Source organism: Pteropus medius, unplaced genomic scaffold, assembly GCF_902729225.1.
Source record: "Pteropus medius unplaced genomic scaffold, Ma_sr-lr_union100, whole genome shotgun sequence".
NCBI lineage: Eukaryota > Metazoa > Chordata > Mammalia > Chiroptera > Pteropodidae > Pteropus > Pteropus medius.
The window spans coordinates 27,086,028-27,101,996 of NW_024349800.1; positions in this window are offsets into that span (position 1 = coordinate 27,086,028).

The following is a 15,969-nucleotide window of genomic DNA, read 5'->3' on the forward strand; positions in this document are numbered from 1 at the left end:
GTCTTACTTTCCTGGCCACTCCCACTTTCTTCCCACTTAAAGTCCTGCCTTCTCAGACTGCTCCTCTCTCCTTGGTCCCTTTATCCATGTGCATCATCTCTACCCTCTTCACTTACACTAAGCACCGCCAGCTCAAAGCTATTACATGTGACTAACTTTAATTTATAGTCTGGGTGGAATTAGAAGAGACCATTGCATTGTACAAAATAGAAACGACCTAAAATTGAAAACCAAATAAAATTAATCTTAAAGTCTCTTAGCCATTCTTGTCCCAGGAAACTTCTCATCGGTGATTTCTCTCCTTAGATAGCCAGGAGGAAGTCCCCTGCCCCTATCTTTTATTGACTGCCATGGTAAAACTCAAATTTTATGTTTTTTTAAATTAGCTTCTCTTAACTTTTTTACAAAATTGTCATTTACCCCCAAATCTCACCATCCTTAGCAACACAAAGTTCTGGGGTTTGTTTTGTGTTTTTTTTTGTTTTGGTAAATTTCTCGAGTAGGGTAGTAGTGGTCAAAGTATTCTTGTTAAATGTACATGTCTTTCCTTAAAGAGGGTTTGGAAAGTTTTCAGAACTAGGGGAAGTCTTGTCCTCTATTTAAAAATTCAGCAAGAAGAAAAGAAGTGGGAGACATAGGAAGTTGGGGTACAGGCACCTAAGACATCCCACAGTCCCCTGAAATTACATCAAGGGATCATGATACTTGAGGTTGCTCTTAGAATCAACCCATTCAAACATATTGTTCTGTCTGTCCAAGATACCAGAGCAATGTCTGCTCACCAAATTATGTGGTTTTATAGAAGGACTATCCAGTGATATAATGAAACCACCTGCCCAGCACAAATGACTGCTTGGAAAGTAACAAAGAGTGGCATTTTAATGTCCATTGATTTGCTTGTAATAATGCTAGTTATAATTTTCGGGTGCACACCATTTATTAGATGTGGAATACATTTAACCTGTAGTCTCTCAGATCCTCGAAATTGTGCAAGGTACATATTACATATTCTTCTTCTTTTTTTCACTTGACTTTTCCCAAGGCCACATATATTGAAAGACGTATGGCTCCAAAGCCCATTCTCTTCCCACTACACTATTCTACCTATGTGTTTCTGAGCTGGGATTAGACTGACCACCCACACCTATGTTCCCTTTAGTTCTGTGTCTTATTGCTCAAAGAAACTATGGAGCAGGGCCCAAGAAGGCATGATCATCCTCTCTGACATCCACCTTAAAGGTTGACTGCATCCCACATTTCTTCAGAACCATTCATGAATCTGTCATTCATAAATTTGTCCAAACCCTTTTAAAATCCATTTATATTTCCTGCCAGTATCACCTTTTAGGATAATGAGGTCCCTCGTTTTATTACCCATAGTGTGAATTAGTGTTATCTTTCATTTGTCCTTAACTGACCTCCATCAGGTTTCAGAGGGCATCACCTCCGCATTTCCCTCAAGCTAATGGATACTTAGATCGTTCGTCGAGGATGACAGAACATTTAGAACATGATTGCACCCACGAATGACAGCATTCCTTGGCAATCAAATGGTAAATGTTGGGCAGTGTTGGAATTGTCAAAGATGCCTCCTTCCACCTGAAATAAGGTATCCAGTGTTTTAGGAGGCTGCTGACCAGGCAGCAATGCCCTCAATAGTCCTGCACCTGCACATCTCCTAAATTAATTAGCTCAAGGGGCTTTCCACATGAATCTCAGCAAACCCTTAAGTTGTTGGCATCAGATTAAATAAAACTCAGGGAAGGGTTAGAGATTCAGGCAACTATTTAGAGCAAACTAGGATGATGATTGTAAAAAATAAGAAGAAGAAGAAGAAGACTGCATTTAGGCACAGGAAAAGGTGACAGCCGATCCCTGGAATGTGGGCACCAAGCAGACACAGGACTCGGAGGAACCTTGTTACTGGAAGTGGAGCACAAAGTCGAGCAAAGCTGATTTCCAGGCAAGTAACTTTTCTTAGACTCATGAGAAAATCAATATGTATTTTGGCCTGAAGAAAATATTTTGAGACTGCAGGGAAGGAGAGCAGCAATCTTTTCATTTTATACGTACCGAGTTTTTTGAGAAGTTGCAACTCTTTGTGATGCAAACATAAAACAGTTTAATTTTTTCTAGAGCTGCCCCCTAACTCTACCATGCTAAATGCCCCTTCCCCGTGATAAATGGTTTTCTTAACATCTTGGTGTTTCATAAGTCTCCAATCTCTTCTGGTAGTTAGAAGACTCACTCCTATTTAATTTAAGCCATTAATCTCAAATATGATTCAAGTTTCTTTGTTTCTCAGCCCAGACTAGCGCCATCTGTGGCATCTAACAGCTTGAAGTAAGGATGGAGAGACTGAAGTAGGAACATCTTCCCATTACATAGCTCCACTTCTCCAGGGCCACTGCACACTGCCATCCTGGCTGAGCACTGCATGATTCTGCTCACAGGTACTACAAGGCTGACAGAACCCTCTTCACCACACAAAGGTATTCCAATACAGTGCCCCGTCATTTTCGTGACATTCCTGAAAATTAAAGAGTGCATAACATGTACACCTGTTCATGGGCAACTTTCCAGCTCCTTCTATTTGTTAGAACAGGGAAGGAAAGAGAAGCTGATGGGTCACTTTCTCCTTGGTTAACTGGGAGAAGTTGCAGTTGGTGGCCCTGCTTTTCTAATTGGCCTTCTCAATCTTCGGAGTGAGAAGTGACCATGTGTGCTACTCACTCTCTCTAACGGGGTACTCATGTGGGCCCTGTGGGGACTGGAGTCAGGGATACATACTGCAGGATTCCCTGCCAGAGACTTAGCTCTGGCTCCACTATTTCAAACGTCCCACCCTCTTCTTCAGCTTCCTCCAAATAAATGTTCCAATCAAGAGTCAGGTCAACATAACAATATTCCTATTACTCACATCTCTACAGCACCCCCTCACAGTCACTACCAAAAAAGAAAAAAAGTTTTTGAGTATAGCTTTCATATTCTCGATAGATTAAAAACATAGCTTTCAATTTTCCTTGAAAACCGTCAAAGATCCATCTTCTTACTTTTATTCAGCATTAGACATTGTGCAGTTTATCAATGTAAGATTGAAAAAAGCGAAGATTAAGTTGTATGCATTTATGTAGGTCGGTGGAAATGCATATTTCGCAAGCATCTGATCAAGATGCTTGGTTTCCTTCACTTGCTATCTGTAATGACATACGTAGAGCTATGCTCAAGGTTATAAATCTTCTTCACCCAGACTTACTAGAAGTGACTGAAAACTAACTTAACCTGTATTAGATATAGTTACGGATCTGCAGACACATTTAAGCTCTCTTTAAGCAACAAATTGAAGCCATCACTCTAGCGAGAAGTTGAATCTGTTCATTGTCCTTAGTGATTAAAATTTAGAAAAATCTGCCTGAAATAAATCATTCATGTAAATTAACCCTCAAGAGGCACTCTCTTTGGAGTGTGGTTGCTATTTATACATAGAACAGTCCACTACAGCCACTAGTGACATCAAGAAACATTTGGGATGAACAAGTGCTGAGTCACTTTAAAACTAACAAAGTAATACAGGCAGTTATCACCCAAATACATTATTTATCACTGGGGCCTCCTGATGCCTGTGCTTACCGAGGAACCCTCCTGTGATATTGAAGGCCAAAGCATCTCCTCTCCCTAACAACAGTGTTGTATCTTTGGCAACTCGAGCAGGAACTCAGAAAATCAATACCACTTCATGAGCTAGGTCTTGGTCTTCTCCTTTTACGAGGATTCTGTCAATGCAAGAGGCCATTACTGTACTTTAAAGGCATGATATAAAATTGCTTCGACAAGATATAAGACACACCGTTTGCAAGAACCTGGTGAGAGTATTTTAGTCAAAGTTAAACAGTTTCATCACGTAATTACTTCAATTGGCAAAGATCTAGCTGAATGTGCTCTCGGAGGGGCTGTGCCTTCTATTATGGGTGGGGGATTGTGAGGGAGGCCTGTCGATCGGATGCAGGTTGTTCTAAACAAGGTCAAACTGTTAAAATGGAGGCAGAGCCCAGCTTCGATGCCATTGGCAATGACACTGCAACAACAGGGTTGACAAGTTGCTCTCCCTTTTTTTTTTTCCCTCCAACTAAGTGGTCTGAAAGTAGCTTAGTTTTATGGCTATAAAATATTTCATGTTGATTTGCAGTCTGGTAATTCATTTTCTAAGGACTGTTTAGAATTTATTCAGGGGGAAAAGGAAACCCTGTTGGTTTCTCTAACCGATTCCCATTATGTGACAAAATTTAACTTTTGTATTTTATGGTGTTTTATGTGCTCCACTAAAACCATTAGCTGGTTGTCTCCTCATGATAAAATTTAATCACTTATATAATACCTTAAAAGCCAATGATAGTTTTGCATGTATTTATGTTTTCTTTTATTTAAAATATGTGAATGTCATAAAGATAGCTCTGATTGGGGAAAGAAAGAGTCTGGCACTAAAAACAGAAAATCTGTAAGTATTGAGTCTTTATGTATCACACAATAAGAATGAAACATCATAGCCTACAAACTGTGTGAAATTTGAGAAAAAGTGGATGCTAATCCATGACCAGCATTCATGTTTCAATGATTACCTGACTGCACCCAAGCTCCGCATTGAGCATTATTCTCGTATAAAGCTACTTGACTACTACGAGATTTTGGCAATTTAACAAACATTTTAATAATAACAATGAGAAATAGACTCAAAGGACATACACGTACACCTTGTACAAATGTCTTAGAAACTAATCACATTAGCCTGCCCTTTGTAATAAAAGATGTTCTCACAATTTCACTTCTAAGTAACACAACCCAAATCTGGGTGGTTAATAAAGACTAGAAGAAAAGTGATTTTCTCTCTCCCTTATCCCACTTCCACCTACAGAGTTCCAATTATGGTATCTCTTAATCACCACGCATATTTATTTTAGAGTTATTCAAATGCATTAGGTATGTATATATCTATTATTAGATTTATTGGTGTTAATAATTTGGATTTAAATAGCACTTTTCTTCCTGAGGCTATAACAATTTTTCGTGAATGACCTAATTCATTCTCTCTGCATGCCTCACATGGGAGGTGGGAAAGAGGCAAAGGTCATTCAACCTACTTGGCTCAGGACAACCTTAGCCCACAGAGTTAGAGAAAGAATTAACTAAGGCTCTATATATTCTGATTGTAATAGATTAGGAAATTGACTAAATTTCTGCTGACACTACATATACATTGTTCATTGTGATATCTCCAGAAGTTAGAATAGTATCAGACACAAGAAATATTTGTTAGATGAATGAATTTAAAAAACATGAAAACGTATACCAGTTTAAATTCCTTTAATCAGAAATTATACTTAATGACTTATCTTCATAACTCACTGGCTAGAACTAATATGTGCATCAAACAGTGCCAACGGAAGCTGAGAAAATTTCCTTTGTGCCCAAGAAGAAGAATATGACTGAATGTAGTGAGGACCATTAATCTCTACCCCAAAAAGTAACATTCTGATTCTGTTTCACACCAAAAGCTACTTAAAATGAACAGGTAAGGTGCAAGAGCATTAAAACGTATGGTCCCTAGAGTGGAAAAGCAGAACTCATTGTAAGAATGCCAATCTTGGAATAAAGTCAGATTTTGAGCACTCTAAAACTCATCTGGAGAAATTCAGTAATAACAGGAAGGATTGAGAGAACAAGTCCTGGTGTTAGCAGGACTCATCAACTGCTTAGAAGGATTCCAAGATATTTGGATGCACTAGTCCTACACAAAAGATTCATATTTCTTATGATGAAATAGTTCAAAATTCCTTGATGTTTTTTCCTTGTTTAAAGAGCAACAGCCGAACTCATTAGCACTTAAAGTCCAGTTTTCCTGTCTCTTGTACTTCACACTCCACTTCCAAAAACCCCAGCCACCCTGAACAACGCATTGTTCCTTAAGCACACTGCCTGTTTTTTGACTGCACACTCTATCCTCTCCATCGAATGCTCTCTTTTCCTTCTCATCTGCATCTGATGAGCTCATTCTTTAAGTCAAAGTTCAAATATCATCTCCTATGGTAGCCTTCCTTATCCTAGCTAAAATAAATAGGTTCTCCCATTTTGTTCTATTTCCCTCCACTTTTATTTTAATTATTTCCTGTTTAAAGACACAATCTCTTTCCTGTTAGACCATACACCTCATCTATGAAGGAGACTAGGGCTTTATCCCTAGCACCTAGTTCAGCCGCTGGTAGATGGTCAGAATTTAATAAATTATTGTTTCATGAATAAATGAATGAATGACTAGGGAGGAAGCATAGTGACTAAAAGGAATATTAGGATTTTCAAATGAGGCTAAGATACAGGTGATCCTAAAGTTAGAAAGGAAGCAGGACTAACCCCCTTTTTTTTTCTAGGGCATATACTGCTCATTCAGGGACATGTGTCCACATGTCTATGCAGCAGCGAGTGCTATAATTTTCAAAGTGCTATTTAGTGCAGGTGTTTCCATAATTGGGATGAAGTGAGAAAATTCCATGCTCACTGGCCCTCATAGTCACCCTTCCACCTGGATAATGCAATGGTCCAAGCTCTAAAAGATGTATGAATTGCCTTTCCCCAGAGGAACCAAGCACAGAGAGGATGTACTTTCTAACATTGCACAGTTATTGACCTTCCATTGTAGCAAATGTGAAAATGTCAAAGCAATGACTGTTTCTAAGGAGAAAGCTACTGTTTAAAAACAGATGTTTAAAATATAGGACCCTGAGAGCTGCCGTCTCTCCAGACACACTTACTAACAATTCTGAGAAGCACAGAATAAAAACGTGAATCATTCCCTCACTTTCCTCTTCAAAACTAAAGAAAGAATGTTGAATGAGTTTTTGTCTTTGTTTATGCACCTTGAGACAGAAGAGTGAATTCCTGAGGTCCAGGTAAATCCCAGGACAAGAAAAGGTTAAATGGCACCATGACACCACATGTGTGTGTATTAAAGCCATAGATTTGCATAGTGCCTCTGATTCTGCAAAGCTCCTCCTCATCGATGCAACTATGATCAAGTCACTACTACTCTGAGTGTATGGATGACATGAAGGAGGCTTTCCCCAGCTGAGAGTGTATCTCTGAATTATTTATCCATTTTACAAGCCACTTTGAATATCACCCACTTTTCGGCATTGTGCTAGGGATAAGACATAGAATTAAGTAATGACTCAGCTATGAGTGAGCTTATAGAAACAAATGAGTGATTACAAAATGATAGAGAAGTTCAATGATGCTGAGTTACCACAGAATCATAGGGAAAAAAAAGAAAGATCAACTGTACATTCCTGAGGGAAGCAGAGAAGGCCTCCTAGAGGAGGCAGCCCTTGAACAGCGGATGCTGAGAAATTAAACATGTGAATAGGAAAAGGACATACTTACTAGGCAAAAGAGACCTATGAACAAAGACAGAGCACAGGAAATAAAATATATGTACAATAAAAATCATTTGGATGGATAGACTGTTAAAGGCATAAAATGTAAAGAAATGTTGAATATCAAGAAATCCTGCAGTCCAGTTGTCCACCTCAGGAAATGAAATTTTCCTCAGGGGTCTAGGGGAGGACTGATGACTGGTTTGGTTAAGAACTAATATTTAGACATCTGTGAAGTTGACCTTTCTCCTTCAAACCCGTAGCAATAGCAAAACCAGATTGTATGCACTAGGGCAAAGGCCACAGACACAGCATAGAAGGCCACAGTAAGAAACTGCTGCTACAAATCAAGAAAAGTTCTCTTTTCTTTTCTGAGTGGCCTTTAGCAGAAGAAGATGTCCATGCAAGGGACCTGCCTCACACTGAAACAGGAGAGTGCCCAGAGCACCCTGTCCTTGTAACAAAATTAACTCTCCTTTTGCTTGTGGTATAGCAAATGTATTTCAAAGAGGAGGTTTTTTAATCCTATGACAGGAGAGAATTAGTAAGATGCACATGCCCTCAGAGGAGGAATCAAGTAACTATGGTGTAAATGACTAATAGCAGAGGCATCTCTAAGAGCCACTCTGCAAAGAAGGAGCAGAGGCAGGGTGGTGGTGGTGGGGGTGACAAAAGGGGAATGAGGGGCTGTCCTATTGCCCACAGCTGACCACATCCGCACCTCACACCTCAGTCACAGTTGATAACAGAATTGGGAGGACCACCTCAGGGCAGAAGTCAGCCCTGCTGAGTTCCAACATTTTTGGAAAGGGCTAGGTAATAAATCTTTTATTTAGGCTTTACAGACCATCATGTCTCTGTCGGAACTCCTCATTTCTACCTTTGTAGTGAGAAAGCAGCCTTAGACAATATGCAAATCATGAGCATAACTGTGTTCCACTAAAACTCTTATTTACAAAAATAAACGGGGTAGCCAAGTGCAATAGGCCAGAGTTTGCTGACCTCTGTCTTCAAGCAATGGTTCTCAAAGTATGGTTCCTGGACCAGCAGCATCGGCATCACCAGGGAACTCAGAATAAATTCTCAGCCTAAATCCAGACTTTCTGAATCAGTAACTCAGGATCTAAGGTCCTGCAGTCTGTGTTTTATTGAAAGTGAAAGAATCAACCTCACTTCAAGTGGAGACTCTCGAAGTTAACAGCTAATTAAAGATGAAGTTTGAAATCATACCATGGGCATTTATGATCAAAAGGAAATCTTTACCGTTAAAGAGTATTCTTTTTACTAATAGAAAGTAGAATGTGTTGTAAAACCCAAAAGATCCTCTGCACGTTTCCTCATTCATCTAATAGGCAATTTTTATGACTCATCAGCTAAAACTAATACGGCAGCAATACATCCTGCCCGGGTTTGAATTGATCATAGAATTCCAGAAACCCTAAGAGCAGCTCTGGTTAAGGAGAAATTTGTAGACGACAGGCTTGGTTTCCTTAATGGAAAACCAACATGGCTTTCTTTAGCAAATGGTGAACTGAATATTAAAAAAGCATTAAGCTGCTGCCTTTGTGATGTCAAGTACGCATTCAAATTCAAAACAGCATTTAAAATATTAAAACATCTAGCAATTTTATTACTAGATCATTTAAAATAGAGACCATGAAAAATTTAGCTTAAGCTACCCAATAATGGCTCATGAGACACAAAAATACACACAGATAACTGAATTTTTAAAGTAAGTTCCTTATTAACTTCTTTCCCCTCATCTATTACCATTGCTATTTTCCAGCTGTATAAACAGTCTGGAGAGTATGCCCTGAATGAATTCACCGTTCAGAAAACAACATAATTACAGCCATTCCAGCAAACCGAGTGCCAAAAAAGTTACAAATTAATTGAAGGTTAGCATTGAAAATTAAATCCTAGTCAGCTTGAAGTCATCTTTTAGGCTACTTTCTATAGAATTAAATAGAGAACTCACTCCACATCAGTTTGGTTGACAGGGTTTTAAAGTTCAGGTGGACAAATGGCCTTCTCCCCAACTACCACTTTCCTGTGATCTGATATCACTAATCCCAAGTGACGCCTGCCAATAGTACCTTAGAACATGCTTATGATTTATGCATGATCCAGGACCGCTTCCTCTTCTCATAAATACCCAGGCCTTAGAAAAATACCAATTTATCTTGCCCTATTCTATTTTGTTAGAAACCACTGAAAGACATCATCAAAAACATTTTTCTCTTTTGTTTTTATTATTTCATTTTTTAAACATAAAAACCATTTGCAAAAATAGTACAAAGAATCCCCTATATATAGCCTTCATTCAGATTCTCCAAATGTTAACATATTTATAGTGTTAATTAATGTTAATAGCCACAGTTCAATTATCAAAATCAGGAAATTAACATTAAAATTCAAAGCCATTATCTAATCAACAGACCTTCTTTGAATTTCACCAGTTGTCCCTCTAATGCCCTTTTACTGGTCCCAGATTCAATCCAGGATCGCTTGTAGTATTTATTAGTCATGTTTCCTTAATTTCTGATCATCAAGAAATGGTTAAATTCAACAAGCATTCATCGAGCACCTAAACTGTGCCAAAACTGTAATAAGCTCTAAAGATTCAAAGATGGCTCTGGCCTTTGAAACATGTGAAAATCAACACTAAATCAAAGGCTAGCCACACAAAAAATACTGAAGTATTGCTTCTTTTAAGAAAAAAAGTGAAAGAATATTATTTAGATTTGAAAAAAAAATGGATATCATTAATGAAGGTAACCTTGACGCAAAGGGTTCTTGATCTTAGCACCCAAAAAAATGATCACTCACAGCTAAAAGCAACATCCAGAGAAGTTATATGCACCTCTAATCTACTAGATTGTCTTCGTGGCCAATGTTTTTATTTTTCTCATCTAAACAAGGCTTGGCAAACAGAAAAGAATCAGTAAAAGTCAACTAAAGTGGGGATTTGGGGTCATCTCTGAAGCCTAACAGAGGATTTGGAACATGCAGGCTATCCCTAGGTCAGTCTAAAAGCCCCTCTCGACAGTAAAGAAACTCATTCAAACTTCAAATTAAATAAAAGTTCAGAGGCAATTACCATCTGAGGGCCTTTTTCTTTTTGTACTGCTTTGAAATAGGGTTTGTGGAAATGTACTATGAAATGCTTGGCAGAAAAACAGAGGTTTGGGCAAAGTTTTTGCATGCCAACTGGTCTTTCCATTTTCTCAATTTCTTTAACATCAAATTTCATCTGCGTGGCTCATTCAAAGCTGCATTTTATGAGATTTCTAGGTTCTTGGCATTAAAAGAACATTAGAGTTTGGTAGCCCAGCACCTTAACTGGTTCTTAAGGTCTTTATAATATCTCTAACAAGAGATGGGCAACTCTCCACTCAGGGAGCCCAGTTAACTTTAGGAGGGTCTGCCTCTTGTTACAAAACCTCTAACACTCTCTAACCCTCATCTCCCACCCCATATTTTACAAATACTGTCCTAAATTTTGTCTACTTTAGTTACACACAATAATTCTTGATATATATAAGTTCATCAGTGCTTTTTAAACACATGAGTCCAAAATGAAGCAAAATGGTCCACGTCTGGCCTGACCAGCACAGGGCACACTGAGTCTGTCATCTTACTGGTACTGATACTGCTTAAATGTCCGTGGCTCACACAGCTTTTCCAGTAGTTGCATCACAGTGTTGACATAGGTCGGTTTTCAGCATCGATTGATCACCGAGTCCTTATAAAATTTGCTACCAGCTTTTTCTTTTTGTACTATATACTAAAGTAGAGGGACTTGAAGATCCTACATGAATAACTTGATTTCTCAATTAAATATAACCATCAATTCTGGATTTTACTTCATTATATTTGACCTATGGTTGTAGCATTTTGAGCCTATTGATCATGAAACAAATAAATGAGTTACCCTGCCTTTTTCCCATCACCTACCAATCAGACAGGTAAGCCGTCTACTTTATCACCAAAGCATTGTTAAAACTATGGAACAAAATAAGACTATTAACAGAGCACAAGCCTAGTTAACTCCCTAAAGATAAATTCTGCTTCATTAAGTAGCACTCTTTGTCATGTGATTAAGTGATTACAAATGTAGTCATCTATTATTCTATCCATATTTTACCACTTTTTTTTCACAAAGATAACCACAGATTTTACCGAATGTGCTAAAATCCAGGTTCAACAGATCTTCCCCTAGTTTATCGCAAAACGAAAATGGGTTAGCTTGACAAAACTTGGCAGTAAGACATGAGATGAAATGTAGGGTAAGTTGAGAACATTTCACATACTCAGCTCAGAGACGAGTGAGACCTGCATGACAGTCAGGTCCCTGACTTACACCATCACCAAAGACAACTTGCTTCTTATCCAGTTGTGTTATCTATACCTGAAATACAACATCCATGTTCTCCACTGATACTATTTTTATTTCTCTCTTTTTTTACTTTAAACAGAACACTCTACATCACCAGTTTCACTGATTTCTTAGCACATTCTCTTGGCATTGTGCCTCCCTTTCTAATGCAATTCATCTCTTCAAACATTGGAATAGCTTTTCTGTTACCAGGAACCTGCATCTCGAGTTTCACTTTGCTAAGCCTGAGGAGTTGTGTATACCTCCTTGGGTTAAAGTCTCAAATTTGCTTTAAAATGTTCACACTCAACATAATCGACAATATCTATACAATGCCACATGTATTCGTTCTCATTTCTTGCCCTGGTATTTTCTTCTTCAACAAACCAAATACCTGTTTCATATTTCTTTTTTCTTTCTGTCTTGCAACTTTTGCCTACTTTAGGATGATGTTTTATAGTTCCTGGTGAAACCAAACTTAGAATACAGAGTGGTTGTGGTGCAAATGCACAGACCCTTTGGAAAGAAAACATAACCATTTGTATAAGCATCCAAATGACAAGAATAAGAAATGCTTTTGCTAATTAGCATCATGAGGCTCAATTGAACCAAGGATCTTAGGTTAATTCTAATGAGCTGTGAGCTAATATTGGTAAGATGCTTTTAGATTTTCAATTTAAAAGTACTTTGCCAATGAAAGTATGAGGATTGCAAATTTCCTGAGCCATCTAGTCTCCTACATAAAGTAATGGTTTCAAAAAGTTTAGATGCATGAATGGATAGATAAAGAGGGAATTTATTCCTCTTCTACTATTCATAAAGATAAATTTCTCTCTTCACAGAGACCTATTTAAGTAGATGATATTCCACTCACAGATCTGACTATAGCAAGTGAAAAGTACAAACAAATACTATATGCAAATATATAATCTACACTGTTAAAAATATTCACAATGATAAGTTCTGGAGATCTAATGTACAGCATAGTGATTATAGTTAATAATACTATATTATATATTTGAAAGTTGCTAAAAGAGTAGACCTTAAATGTTCTCACCACAGAAAAGAAATGGTAATTATGTGACATAATGGAGGTGTTGGCTATGGTAGTAATCATTTTTACAGTATATAAATGTATCGAATCAACACATACATCTTAAATTTACACAACGTTATATGTCAATTATACTCATTACAGCTGGAAAAATACATAGTCATAATGAGAGCTGAACTGGTCCCTTCGTCACTGACAGGCCACCTCCTAAAAGACTCCAAGATCAGGGTTAGTCATAATGATATCTTCTATTTTTTACTTATTATAGTGAACTATTTATTAATGTATTTAATTTTCAGAGTAGTCACATAAGACAAGTACTAATATCAACTCCACTGTAAAAAAGTGAAAACTGAGGCTTAAAGAGGTTAAATCTTCCTTGATGTTTCGAATATGGCCATGATGCAGGATGGGTACTTAGCAGCCCTATTCTATATGTCCCGCTCTCCACTCCTATATTACACCATAGGAGTTGATAGAAAATGAGGTAAAATTTGGACAATGCCTCAAAGATAAGAGGTATGTAAAATATATGAATTGCTTTTGTTGCGTCCCTTCGCTTAACCTTCTCAACCTTCCTATGTGGGTACTGATATTATCACCCTCACTTTGCAGACAATCAGTAAAAGGTAGGTACATATGCTCTGAGACTGAGGAAACTACTTAGTGTCAGGGTACTTGTCATCACTGTATTACATAACATTTTTGCTTGCTTGCTGTATTTAAGTTAAAAAAATGCTATTCCTGGTTCTCTCAGAAGGAAATGATTATACATTAATAACATAATATCCAATCCTTCTACTCTCTGTACTCCTCTTTGTACAAGAGAGAATACTGGTCTGTGGTTCTTCAGCTACCCTCAAGAGTATAATTTTAAAAATAATAATAAGAAGAAATTATCCCAATCATTTACAGTAGCCAAAAGGTCCATGGAAATCAGTGAAAGAAAATTCATCCCTAAGGGTATTTGGTGGGGGGAGAGGAGGGAGAAGACTGATTTTTTCTCCATCTTTAAGCAAATTCTCTGATCTGACATGACAAATTCACAATTTTCTCTAAAAAAAGTATTTTCTGACCTCTTTTGTCATCTTTTCAGACCCTACTAGCTAAGAAATTCTCTAAAAGATCTGAGAGGTATCACTCTCCCTGACCAGCACTCCTTCCCCTGTTTAGGAAAAAAATGTCATAGAAGGAACAATAATTCAGCTCCCTAAATGACTTTGCTCCCTGATGACTGACCTCATTGGTGGGAGAGAACAACATTATCTTTCACCTCAGATGCTTCCTTTAATACAGCATTGGCTCTGCCATCGGCCTTTGGTAGTTTGAATGTGGACATTCAAAGACTGGAGTATAGGGGTTTGAAGTGCTAAAAACATATTCCACTAAAGACTGGCCCTATCTGAATTATCATTTATGCTTCCCCAGCGTGGTCCTTGTTTTTTTCTAAAACATGAAGGATGTGTAAAGGACACATAAAACTTTAGTCAATAGGTCCATTATTATGATTGGCTGAAAACCATAAAATGCATCCATCAAGCTATTGTGTTGCATCTTGTGCTAAATTATGGTGATAAATAGTCCTTTATCCGTGACGTCACCTACTAATCTATTCCAAAAACTATTCACCACTGCCATTATGCATCACTCATGCTCCTGCCAGCTCTCTGAAAAAAATCCTCTACATGATAAAGCCACACACAACACTGTGCTTGACTGCAGACACAAATATTGTCTGTTATTTTCATGTCATACTGTGAAACGATTGCTTCTCCAGTTCCCAAAGTTATCTTAAGTGTGCAGTAATGTCTCCAGCTCTCAGCTCTGGGCATTGTAACTCATGTACCTTTAATTGTTTATAATTTACATCAGAACTGGATGAAGTCCATTTGCACTCATGCTGCTTTATAACTACTGGATGACATATTTTTGCCACCTTGCTCTGGGTCGAATTTAATCCTATTGACAAGCCTTTAACATAAAAATTTGGTATGGAATGCCTTAATATTCTCCGGAGCTATGTAAAAGGATGTGTGGCAGTTTCTATCAGTATATCTGGGATTTGGATTTGATTTTATAGAAAACGTTCTCATAAAATTAGACTTTTTTTTTTAGTTCTCAGAAAATACTATTTATTAAAATAAAACCAAACCAAAGAAGCAAAGTGTGAATATATTTTAAATTCCAGTCTCAAAGGAAATAATCTACGTAAACACACACACAATAGTGTGTAGCCTTTCTCTACCTCACCTGGATGACATATTAGGGGGTCCTCCACTTGAAAAAAAAGCCTCCCTAATTTTCTCAACCTACTGAAGCAAGAGAAGATGAAATACAGAGTGAGACAGACTACTTACTGGAATTTCATTCCCCAAAATGGAGCCTGGTATGTTTAATTTACTTTTAGCTATAATTCAAAGAATCTGGGGAATTGCTTCTTGCTGAGCAACACAATACAGGTGTCATAGCGCCTCCTTATTTTTTTAATCATAAATGAGGTGATTGGCTCACAGTGGAGAAATAAACAAGTATAAACTGCTCAAGTTTAAATGGATTACATCCCATATCCATCTGCTATGCTTATTTATGTGGTTTATTTTTTAATTGCTTCTTTGATGGCTGCATGGAAAAGGATTGGCTAATGTATCAATTGGAGAGAGAAATAAAACCAGATTTTCTTCCCTTCCCTTCCCTTAAATGCCCAATAGAACTAGTAGCAAAATGTCATTTACCTGAAAGTTGCTGTTTAATTTATATTCTATCCATCAGTCATGGAAAACAATAAAAAAGTCAAATCACTTCAAAAACAGTGGTTTTCCCTCTTCACTGATCTCCTCTCAATTATCTTCACTTATAGACTCTAAAGGAGTCACATGTTGCAGAAAAGAAAGTTCTAAAAACTGAACAATCTTCAGCTAGTCTTGACAGAAGTCTGGCTTCAACTCAACACTCAAAGTAAAACATGTCCCGTCTTCTCCCACTCTGGTGTTCACACTCGTGTGTGCTATCTGTACAGAGCGGCTCTTCCTTCCAACAACAGTAGAAGGACCTCATCCAGAGGCCATTATTCCAGTTTTCTTTCTTGTTTAAATAAATTTTCTCCTTTCTCCCTTCTA